Below are 11685 nucleotides of genomic sequence, written 5' to 3' on the forward strand. Positions count from 1 at the left end.
ATACTATTATCCGCGGTGTGCAAAGCACGCTGCGGATACTATTATCCGCGGTGTGCAAAGCACGCTGCGGATACTATTATCCGCGGCGTGCAAAGCACACCGCGAATAGTATTTTCCGCAGCACGCAAAGCATGCCGCGGATAATAGTATTTTCCGTAGCACGCAAAGCACGCCGCAGATAATAGTATCCACGGCGTGCTTTGCGCGCTACAGAAAATACTATCCGCAACGCGCAAACGTATGCTGTTGATGATCTTAACTATATTAAAAAAAATGACAAAAATAATAAATTAAAATTTTACATCAAATTTAGTGCAAATCAAATCCATACAAAATTAATAAAAGTCATAGTTTTTCATTATACCACAAAAACTCAAAACATCTAAAACAATATATGAAATATCTAACAAACTAGTAATTACATAACGATAATTCAACTTACAATCCAAACAAATTAGTATAATATATATCAATCACACAATACTATAAATATAGATAACCATGCAACCGTGCTTTCTATTGCATCATCGAGAAACTGCATTTCATCATTTGGTCGAATTAGGTCCACCTGAAATTGAACACATGTACCAACTCACAAGTAAAAAACAACTTGAACACATGTACAAGGAGGTATAGAAAAAACATTTTAGGCTGTATAAATAGATATCTTAAGTATAAATTCTTATGAAAAACAAGATCAGTGGAATAAAATATTAAAGAAATCTAAAATGAGTGGGCATGCTTACTATTTTCTCTCCAACAGCTTGAGTACTAGGCTTCCCATTTTTTTTTTCTTGTGACCTTCAATCCAAACTTGTGATCTTGTAATTTTTGTATCTACCAGACTTGTCTTTTCCTTAAATATAGAAATATATACAAAATCATTACATCACAATTCAAAAGATACATATATCATTACTTATTACTTAAATTATACAAAATTAAAAATAATTATCATAATGTGAGTCAAACGAGCATAACCTACCTGAATGGAGAAGCCTCAAATCCTGTTAAGGCACTACCACAACAAATCTACTGATATTTTGAGCTAGAAAATCCAAATTGGATACGCTTCAGCTGTTACCGATAAGAATTAAATCCACATAATTATTTAACAAAGAACATACAAGAAACTAAGACGGGAAAGTGAAACTATTCGACCAGAAGGAACGACTACATAATATCTTTTCGATCTTGTAGCAGCAAATTAAACTCAGAAAAGCAAGTAGCATGGAAGTTCCATCTCAGATATGCTCGTTGAGAAGAACTACCTTAGCACAAATCATGGAGCTTTCTAGATATGTAGCAAGCCAACAGAGACCAAGCCAACACTCAGACGCCATCACAATGCAAGACCAAACACTACTGTGCGGAAAAGAATTAGTGCTATCAATTCAACAGTACATTAAAGACATGAATCTAGTGGAATGCTTATATATAACATGCTTGCGAATATAAGTAAATACCTCTTCGTTCAAAACACCATTTGAAGATTATCTAGGTCTGTGTATGCCATCTTAGGGTCCTCTGGCATTTTAGTATCAAATAGAGGAGTAGCCAGCTTGGGAGGGTTCTAAACAAAGGTGAATCACTCATTAAGACGAAAAATCTCCAAAACAATCAAACATGCAAGTTGAGATATGGAGATATCGGAATAGAGTAAAGCTGATTTTGGAAAGCAAGTTCTAAATATTATAAATAGTCATACTTTCTCAAATAAGATAACATATCCATTAATGGAGTTAAACTGATTTTGGAAAACAAGTGACAACGCATTGTCACTCTATGCTACGATATCACCATTAATGGAGTTAAACTAAGAAATGAAATAACAAAACATTAAATGAACCTAAACTAGTAAATGAAAGACGATGCAAATAAGGAAACCTATTCTAACTTAAACTAAGATTGTAATGAAATTAAAGACAACATAAAGTAAGCATTGAATTAAAAATATAGAGCATTAAAGAAATCTAATCTAACATATCCTAATTGCATTTAATCAAAACTAGAACCTAACAAAATTGAAAGAACAAGACAAAGTAAAAATTAAACAAGTTAAAACGCATCAAATTGAACCTAACGACTTAAAGAAACATTTCATCGAACACATTTTATGCATGAAACAAAGTAGATAAAGTGTGTACAATCTAAACATGAGGATCTAAGTTTGCTACAAACATTTAATAAGAATTAACAAACATCAACAGTAAACATAAAATAAACTAAGACTTCCAACCATAATTCACACTTCCGCTTCCGATTCCAACTACTACCCTCGTCGTCACATGAAGACCTGGCTTGGAACCCCCAAAGTCGGTGGACAGAAGCTCATTGCCGGTTGCTGCTTGCTTAGACAACGAAGATGATGCGAATCTTCCACCGAGGAACCCCCTCAGATGGAAGTTGACCGGACTGTCATGGAGATCCTACCGTGCTGCCTTCTTCTTGCTGCCAACTGAACCTCAGAAGCTAAGAGTGAAGGAAGAACGTCAGGAGGTGAAGGATCTCACCGGAGAACCCCTCCGGTGAGGTGGAGTTGGTCGGAATCGTCGCGGTCGCCCGCTGCTCCCTGCCGTGTTCGCCTATGCCCTCGCCATTGGAAATCTAGAAGAGGAAGTGGGCTGTGGAGGTCCGGCCGGCGACGAGGAAAGGGAAGATGAAGAAGTCGCCGGCCGGTTGTGAGGAAGGAAGAAGATGCGCTGGTGAGGAGAGTTGTCGCGCCCTAGCTGCTGGAAGAAGAAACGCGAGCCGACAGGGTGAGAAGAAGGGCACTGTGCGCGTGTTTGCTTAAGAGGGGAATTTCTCCTCATTTAATCTAGGTCGTCCATCTTTGTAAGGGAGATGATGAAGATCTGGCCGTCTGATTTAGCTGATGGAGAGATGAGTGGTTTGGATCAAGCTGCCTTTATTCTTAGATCCAAGGGTCCATAGCATTTAGATCTAATCAAGGGCAGGATGCTTAGATCAAAATGAAGGAGCAAGATATCTCTTGATCTAGATCAACGGTCCACACTGTTCTGCTTGATCTACCCCATTTGACATCCAAATCAAGTCAAATTCAGTCCGGTTTGACTCTAATCCATAGCTCTTTTGATTTCCTACAAAATCACATAAAAATATGAAATTAAATTCTATAATTTGTAGGAAATTTATAATTAAGTTCAAAATGAGTTTCTACTCACAAAATATAATATAAACACCAAATTAAGTATGTGAGAAGGTAAAAATTGCAAGAATAAGAGCCAAAATAATGCACCAAAATACTCATTATCAGGCTTCGGCGAAGGGCATCGCGTGAGAGGACTTTGGTGGAGGGCTTCGCGTGAGAGGGCTTCGGCGGCGGAGGAGTTTGCGTGAGTGAGAGGTCTCACGTTTAGGTTTTTTTAAACTTAACGTGAAAAAAATAATAATTTTTTTTTATTTTTTTAAACTAATTGCAGCATGCTGCATGCGGTTTGATAATTTTAAAAAGTATTCGCGGCGTGCCTATTTTTGCATGCCGTTATTGTTATTAAATATTTATAGTATTAACGACATACTTTTAATGTGCGCCGTTAATATCTGGACGTAATTTTTTTCCTTCTTTAAGTTTATATTATTAACAGCGCGCAACAATATGCACGCTGTTAATAATACTATTAACGACGTGCTTTTAATGTGCGCTGTTAATAGCAAGCTGCGAAAAGCTATTTTTGTTGTAGTGAACCGTTAACTGTTAACCGTTAACCCTTAACCGTTAACCATTAACCCTTAACCATTAACCGTTAACCGTTAACTGATAACCGATAACCTTAACCATTAATCGTTAACCGTTAACTGTTAACCCTTAAACCTTAAACCTTAACCGTTAACCGTTAACCGTTAACCGTTAACCCTTAAGCCTTAACCGTTAAACGTTAAACGTTAACCCTTAACCGTTAACCCTAAGGTTACGTTTGGTAGCCTGTAATCTACCTTGTAATGTAATCCAGATTACATTACAAAGTCGATTATTTTGTTTGGTTTGATTTAAAACTTGTAATGTAATGTAATCTGGATTACAAAAGGTAGTGAAGATTTGTAATCTGGATTACAAAGCAAATGCTATGTAATCCGATTACATTACGAGGTCATTGTTTCACCAAAGTTTAAATGTCGAATATACCCCTAGTTTGTTGTCGACCGCCGCCCGCCACCGGTCGCCGACCTTCGTCGCCGGCCGCCCGCCGCCGGCCGCCGGTCGTCGCCGGTCGCTGCCGGTCGCCGCCGGCCGCCGGTCGTCGCCGGTCGCTGCCGGTCGCCGCCGGCCGCCGATCGTCGACCGCCGATCGCCGTCCGCCTCCGCCACCGTTGCCCACTGGTCGTCGCCCGCCTGCCGTCGCCCATCGCCGCCGATTGGCGAAGACGGTGGCCTGCTACGGCGACCGACGGTGGCCTGCTGCGGCGACCGACGATAGCGGCGGCAGCTGGTTGCCGATGGCTGCCGCAAACTCCGGCAGAGGTGTGACGACCGCCGATAGAGGTCACAGGATATTTTTGTCATTTTATAATAATATGAATTACATTCCTTATAATAAATAATGGACATCAAACAAAAGAATGTAATCACCTTTGTAATCAAATATTACATACATTAAATTACCAAACGTAGTAATGTAATCAAGATTACATTACATTACATTACAAATTTGATTACATTACAAGCTAGATTACATTACACCCAACCAAACGTAGCCTAAACCCTTAACTGTTAACCCTTAACCGTTAACTGTTAACCGTTAACCCTTAACTGTTAACCATTACCCGTTAACCCTTAACTATTAACCGTTAACCGTTAACCGTTAACCCTTAACCGTTAACCGTTAACCGTTAATTGATAACCGATAACCTTAATCGTTATCCGTTAACTGTTAATCCTTAACCCTTAAACCTTAAACCTTAACCGTTAACCATTAAACGTTAACCGTTAAACGTTAACCGTTAAACGTTAACCGTTAAACGTTAACCATTAACCTTAACCCTTAACCCTTAACCATTAACCGTTAAACATTAAACGTTAAATGTTAACTCTTAACCGTTAATCGTTAACTGTTAACCCTAAACCCTAAACCCTATTGTTATTGTTGCTCGATCATTTTCACTGCTTGGTCTTGCACAAGTATCTCCAGCTCCTCCTGAGTGAGTGTCACGGTGGTTAGTCGTCTAGCGTCCTCCATCTTCTTGGCTCGGATGCAAGCTAGATTTCCACTGTAATACCTCGGTTCTGAGATTCTGGTTAAGTATGACTTAAAAGGTTAGATGGTACTATCCATATCACCAAGGTGCACCTTCCTTTTCGGAAGCCCAAACTTAAGAACTCCAAAGTTAAGCGTGCTTGGATTGGAGAAATCTGAGGATGGGTGACCTCCTGGGAGTTTTCCAGGGTGCGTGCAAGTGAGGACAAAGCACGCTGAAAGGACCTCCGGTGGTCTGTGGAGCTAGTCATCAAACCAATAGGTAATTCTAGTGTCGTTCCTGGTTCGGTCCGGGTGGGGCTCGCCCGGGCCAGGGCGTTACAGATGGTATCAGAGCGACCTTGCGACCGTGATTGCGCCTGTGGCAGGAGCACCTAGGGCACCACCTAGCGAGGGAGATTCTGGGATTTGTTTGTGGTGTGATTTATGGTTACACAACGAGGACGTTGTGTCTTTAAGTGGGGGTGATTGTAATACCTCGGTTCTGAGATTCTGGTTAAGTATGACTTAAAAGGTTAGATGGTACTATCCATATCACCAAGGTGCACCTTCCTTTTCGGAAGCCCAAACTTAAGAACTCCAAAGTTAAGCGTGCTTGGATTGGAGAAATCTGAGGATGGGTGACCTCCTGGGAGTTTTCCAGGGTGCGTGCAAGTGAGGACAAAGCACGCTGAAAGGACCTCCGGTGGTCTGTGGAGCTAGTCATCAAACCAATAGGTAATTCTAGTGTCGTTCCTGGTTCGGTCCGGGTGGGGCTCGCCCGGGCCAGGGCGTTACATCCACAGACGGCGCTAAACATGATTCTGTCTGAAAGTCGATGAGATGGATGCTGGAGATGTGGTGCTCCGTTTACCTCCTATGGACTTTGCTGTGCTCCTACAACACAAGCAGCGTCAGTGCCTAGCCTTCCAACACTCAAGTCAATTTCCAGCGAGGAAGAAGAAGAAGCAAAGAGCGTAGCAAAGAGAATTGTAGCGCAATAGTAAAATATCACTGCCGGAGGGTTCCTCTTGTAGAGACGTATGCGCTTCTCGTCCAAGGGTTCCTCCACTTCTAACTTTACTGCCGGAGGAGGCGGAGCCGAGTGCGGGGTGGAATTAAATCGGCGCTTGAAGGAATCCGACGACCAAACCATTTCGCTGGAAAATATTCAAAGTATGAACCCTAGAACGCCCAGTTTCGCTGCTTCTTCGCAGCTTTTACGCTTCGATCGCGTAGAGGTATTTCACAGAAACAGAGGTGGAGGGATCTATTCGCAAGGAAGGTTGACCAATTTCGCAGAGGACGACGAAGGAATTCTTTAATAGGGAATAATCTTGACTTAATTTAGTAAGTTTTGCCCACGTGGCATATACATTGCTTAGAGTATCCCTCAGTGGAGAAATTTGGGAGGGATATATTTATAAATATTTTCTAATTTTAAAAATATCATCTCAAAAGGGATAAGGTTGCGTACAATGGATCTTTACTCGGGATCCCGCATGGCGGGAGATTCATGCTCCGGACTGTTCTTAAATATCCCGACTGAAAAAGGATATTTTCTAAAATATTTCCTAATCTCAAATATTCTTTTTGGAAAGAGATATTTTTCTAAGTATTTTTGAAATTTAAATATTTCTGTTGAAAAGGAAATATTATAGATGAGTTTGAATTTATCTATGTTTTTAAAAAATAAAAAATAAAAAACTTTATATTTATATGGAATTTGGGATATTTAATAGATGGTTATGTCAATATTTAATTTATGAGTTATTAAATTATATAATATTTGAGATATTTAAAAAGTGAGATACAAACCAGCACCAAGCTCATTGAGCACAAAGACCATGTAGGCCACATCACATTTAGCATATAGGCCAAAGCCCAATTAGCCCATTTAACTCATGTAGGTCATGCTAAATTACCTGAATTGCATGTTTTTTGGTTAGATAATCTTTTATTTCATAATCATAAATTCTTTTGCAAAACAAAAACAATTTAACCATTAGGTGTTCTTGGGTGTTGTTTTTTGATCGTGTCAAGTGTATAAATACACAACAAAGATAAGGAATAAACAAACACAATGCCCTGAGTATTTTACATGATCTGAAGACTCTGCAACTAATCCACATGTCTCATCACACCCATAAATTTTCATTAGAATCACCACTTCATAAGAATTATTAGAGCAAATCTATTACAATGCCAACGCTGGATGTTTACTAGTACGACTCCCTTTAAAATACAATGAAGCATAAAGGTAAAGGAGAATACCAATAGCTTGAGTTGCCTTCAACCTTGATCCAATCCCTAGTATTAGAAATGTTATATAATGAACTCTATGTTGGAGCAATCTGAGCACCCTAAGTTTTGATGTTTTGACAAATGTTTAAGTTAGATTTATTGTTGTATTTGATATGCATTGTGAGTGTGCAGGATATAGGTACAACAAGGAAAGTCCAAGTGTGATCTTGGCAAAGGAGAAAAGTCCAAGGATGGGTCTTGGCGGTGTAAGTCCAAGTATGTAGTTTTGGCAACGTAAGTCCAAGTGTGACTTGGCAATGGATGAAGTCTCGGAGGTGAGGAGCCTCTTGGCAAAGGAAGACCTGACAATAAGGACAAGATCGAAGGAAGCTTCAGAAGGCAAGACGTGAAGGATGGGGAGACATCCGAGGGATGCGAGACTGATGAAGGAGGCTAGAAGGCTAGGTCTAGGTTGGTCGAGCGAGGATGAGTGTTGAGTGATTGTACTCGGGGCAAAATCTTATATTTCTAGGAGTACTGTAGCAGTAATGTAGCGACACTGTAGCGACACTGTAGCAGTCAACTGGTTACTATAGCAGTCGACTGGTAGCCGACCGTTGGGTAACGATCAGCTTCACTTAAAGGACCAGTCGACTGGTAGCGGGAAAATAACTTAGTGTTTTCCTCTCGAGTTCTATTTAATAGAGCTCCGGGTGCTTGAGCATGGTTGATGAAATAGAGGTGGTTAACCCCTATTAGTAGTCTTCCAAAGCCTCCAAGCTCTTCTTGTGATCTAAGAGTGTTTGGATCAAGGTTGTGGTGAGGTTTCTCCACCGAGAAGGAGGTTTGAGCTAGTCGGAGGTTTTCGGGGAGTCATCCACCGACGGATCGGGATCGTCCACCTTACGGACAGCCGTGGAGTAGGAGCCCTAATCTCCGAACCACGAAGTGACGATTTGGGTGAGACGTTATTCACCCCCCTCTAGCGGCGTCAAGGTCCCAACACTCTATAGTGGCCACATTTTGTTGGCATCAAGATGATTGAAAAAAAAATCCTCCAGTCACTTGATTAGATAAATTTTACCGTCAAAAGTCAATGACCATATCGCTAGTTGATTGAATTTCACCTTACTTAATTGCTTAAGCGCTTGATCCTATTTTCAGATTTGATAGCGAGATACATTATGATGGTCGATATGCTTCAACTAGAAACATATATTCCTCTCATACTATGTGAGTTGAAACACATATTTCCACCTAATTTTTTTGATTCAATGAAACATTTACCGATACATTTACCATACGAGGCACGAATAGCTAGTTTTGTGCAGTACATATGGATGCATCCATTCGAATGATTTTTGAAGAAATTAAATAATAACATTCGTAACAAAGCAAGAGTTGAAGGATCAATATGTAATACTTATCTAGTTAAAGAAGCATCTTCTTTATGCTTCTATTATTTTACTAATAATGTGAAAACTAGATATCGTAAGTGTCCTAAACATTCTTATGATGCTCAGTCAGTAGATCTATCAATACTTTCTATTTTCAAGTTTCCTGATAAGATAATAGGTGCACCTATTTCTAGATGGCTAACTCAACAAAAATATTATGCTACAAGAACATACATACTCTTAACTGTGATGAGGTCAAAACCTATATAAAGTAAGTTGACTTCTCTAATCAAACATTTATTCTATTTTATTTGTTTGCTTGATATCCTAATTGTCTTAAAATTACCTTCTTTCCCATCTTATATGAACAACAACTATATCTACAAAATCCATCAAGGGGTGCAAGTGAGATAGCTGAAAATTTAGAGATCGAATTTGCATTATGGTTTCAAATATATGTAAGTTAGAGAATTTTTGAAATTTTTTTTGTTCATGTCTATTAAGTCCGGTCTTAATTTATATCATAACTATTTTTATAGGTGGGAAACAGTAGAATATCAAATATGCAAGATGATGGGATAATGAATCTTGCATCAGGACCCCTCTGTAAAATAATAGTGTACTCTGATTACTATGTTAATGACCTCAAATTCCATGTGGCACAACGAGATTGACAGAGATTAACCTATAATTCTTGTGCTTACGTTAAAAGACTTGTCGACAACAATAACACTAGCTAGGCATGGCCTGTGCCATAGCCGTGTGGAATCCACACGACCAAGGTTTGCCAAGGCTCTGATCCGGTGGCATGGCCATATGGATTCACACAGCCAAGTTCAGGTTCGGCTCTAGAAAATTCACACAGTCAATGCTTGCTCCTTCTTTAGAATGTTGCCACGACCATGTGAAATTCACACGGCCAAGATCTGCTCCTCCTCTATTTAGTGGCATGGCTATGTGGAATCCACACTGCCGAGTCCTTTTCCTTCATTTATTCTTTGAGTCATCTACAAGTGTTGTTTTCGCTCCAAAAGCATGTTCTGTCAACACGAATACATACAAAGAGCAGATCTTTGACAAAGAAAAGCAATTATGATGAAAATATGATAAGAGGTGTAAAAGTGCATAGATCAAGCGCAAATAAAGTACATGAATATGCATCAAAATATGCATAAAATGTATATAATCTACACATACCATTAAGTTAGGTCATGTTGTATTTGATCCTTGCGTCTAAGTGTGCAGAAGCTTAGGAATACAAGAAGTTGAGTAGAAGATACAGCTAGCGAGAATGATGGCACAGGAAAGGAGTTGATGGGCTTGTGCATCCGAAAGATGAGGTATTGCAGAAGAGTACACCCGTAGACGAGAAGGATGTGTGTGACGTTCGAGGGATGAGAAGATAGGGAGGAAGTCTACTAGAGGAGAAAGTCAGAGTTGGATTTGGGTGAGCTTAACTCCGGTTAACCGGAGCATCACCCATGCAAAGAGATCAGCTAAGGAGTTGATCTGCCTCATGGAAGGCGTCTTTCATGACTTGGAAGGCGCCTTCAATGAACAGTGTCGAAGGCGTCTTCCAGCCTATAGAAGGTGTCTTCCAGTGACCGTTAGCCAAAGATTAAATTTTATCTTTAGCGATAAAATTTCTCTAATTGAAGGCGCTTTAAACCCTATTGAAAACCCCTTCTATCTTTATATAAAGTTTTTCAGAGGCTATAAAAAGACCCCTGGAATTAGAAAATATTCAACAACTTCTGTATTAATCTCCTAGCAACTTTCTGAGCTTTTTAAAGAGTGTATGAGACTTCTCCGCCTTCATCAAAGGAGATATTTTTTAATGGAGCTTTGCAACCACCTTAGATTAACAATTACCTAGGTTGTAACCAAGTAAAAATCCTAGTCTCTTATCTATTTCTTTTTAAGTTGTTACTGATGTTAATGTTGTATTTGGTTAACTAATATTGTGTCATTGCTAAAACTAGCTTGAGATTATTCTAACTTATTTTCAGGGCAATTCCCCCCCCCCCCCCCCCCCCCCCCCCCTCTTGCCAGTCCAATAGCACCAACATGGGGGACGTCGGTCGAGGGCTAGGTGATAAAGCAGACTCACCAAGAGTACTCTGTCTATGCCCAGTACATCGAGACTGTCAACCAAAATTATTAAGATAAAGTAATTAAAAATTTTGATGCATAATACAGAATTTACAAAAAAAAAAAAACTTACCATATTTAATAACATATCAGAATGTGTGTGAAATAAAATCGTAAATGTCACCTCTAATGACCTATAGAAAAAAATATAGTGCATTAACCGATATAATATATAAATTTAATAATAAGACAATATATAAATAATTAATTGAGCTATGAGAGTTTTGTAATTTAGCAGATTAAAACTAAATTTACTTATAAATAAAATATTATCATATAAATGGAATATCATATTTTTGTATGAATGTCGGATAATAAAATTTACTCATCATCATAAATCAAAATTCTTATTGTCATTCTCATCCTCTTCCTCCTCATCATCATTTGTTTCATCATCATCATCATCATTCTCATAAATTTCACTTGCATCCACATGTATCACTACTTCGTTGAGATCTCATAACGTTGAAATAATATATTCCTCGATCTGAAACATGTTCGCAACTTCCTCTTGTTGATATACAATGCCTTCCAACGTTCCTTAATTTTTCCCATGCTTTTGTTTTACAAACAACCCATCAATCTTATCACGTTTCAGACTAGAATATAAATAATATAATATAATACTTTAATCGCTTGTTGTGCCGACATAAATAGTTCATTTCTTTCATAGAATCTTTTATGATTTATTTCAACCA

The 11685-nt window shown here is 39.0% G+C and overlaps 1 long non-coding RNA gene across 3 annotated transcripts; it reads right to left on the bottom strand.

The window, feature by feature from the left end:
- Nucleotides 1-339: 339 nt before the first annotated feature.
- LOC122012511 lies at nucleotides 340-2552 on the bottom strand. 3 transcript variants are annotated; one of them, XR_006120241.1, is made up of 6 exons: nucleotides 2514-2552; nucleotides 1467-1573; nucleotides 1272-1362; nucleotides 986-1048; nucleotides 747-856; nucleotides 340-568 (listed from the first exon to the last, which is right to left on the bottom strand). It is a non-coding gene; the product is annotated as an uncharacterized LOC122012511 (long non-coding RNA). The 3 variants fall into 3 exon arrangements; XR_006120242.1 differs by lacking the exon at nucleotides 2514-2552 and adding an exon at nucleotides 2240-2305; XR_006120240.1 differs by lacking the exon at nucleotides 2514-2552 and having other exon boundaries at nucleotides 1467-1780.
- Between the last annotated feature and the right edge of the window lie 9133 nt (nucleotides 2553-11685).

This window comes from Zingiber officinale, chromosome 8A (assembly GCF_018446385.1).
Source record: "Zingiber officinale cultivar Zhangliang chromosome 8A, Zo_v1.1, whole genome shotgun sequence".
NCBI lineage: Eukaryota > Viridiplantae > Streptophyta > Magnoliopsida > Zingiberales > Zingiberaceae > Zingiber > Zingiber officinale.